Below are 625 nucleotides of genomic sequence, written 5' to 3'. Positions count from 1 at the left end.
CTCTTTCGACTCCACTTCGAGCGATAGAATTATTAACAAAGCACTTATATACTAATAAAGGACTGGCTTATCTAAAGCCAGTTGAGTAGCACTTGAAATGTTTGGCTCTATGAAACCTGATGTACTTATATGATTCTGTTTTCTTCAAGTTTGTATCTTCCTGGTCGAATGTACTTATTGTAAGTAGCTTTGGATAAAAGTGTCTAACAAGTGACATGTAATGTAATGGAATTGTCAATCTTTCAGTTTGTGTTTACAGACAGAGAGATCGAAATACCGTTTCCCACAATCNTTGGGGTGAAGCGTCTTGCCCAGGAACACAACCACATGCTGACTGCAGTGGGGTTTGAACCTGTGCCCCCTTGATCCGAACGCCAACACACTAGCCCACTGCGCCACACGCCTCATATCTGACAATAAAATTGACTTTGACTTTGACTCAGTCTGCATCAAACACAGGCTCTTGATAAANGATAAGCCAGTCCTTTATTAGTATATAAGTGCTTTGTTAATAATTCTATCGCTCGAAGTGGAGTCCAAAGAGATGAGTTTTCAGTCTGAAGAAGATGTGACACATCTTCTTCAGACTGAAAACTCATCTCTTTGGACTCCACTTCGAGCGATA

The sequence above is a fragment of the Notothenia coriiceps genome, unplaced genomic scaffold (assembly GCF_000735185.1).
Source record: "Notothenia coriiceps isolate Sejong01 unplaced genomic scaffold, NC01 NC01_scaffold00009380, whole genome shotgun sequence".
In the NCBI taxonomy this organism is placed as follows: domain Eukaryota; kingdom Metazoa; phylum Chordata; class Actinopteri; order Perciformes; family Nototheniidae; genus Notothenia; species Notothenia coriiceps.
This window is presented reverse-complemented; position numbering follows the sequence as displayed.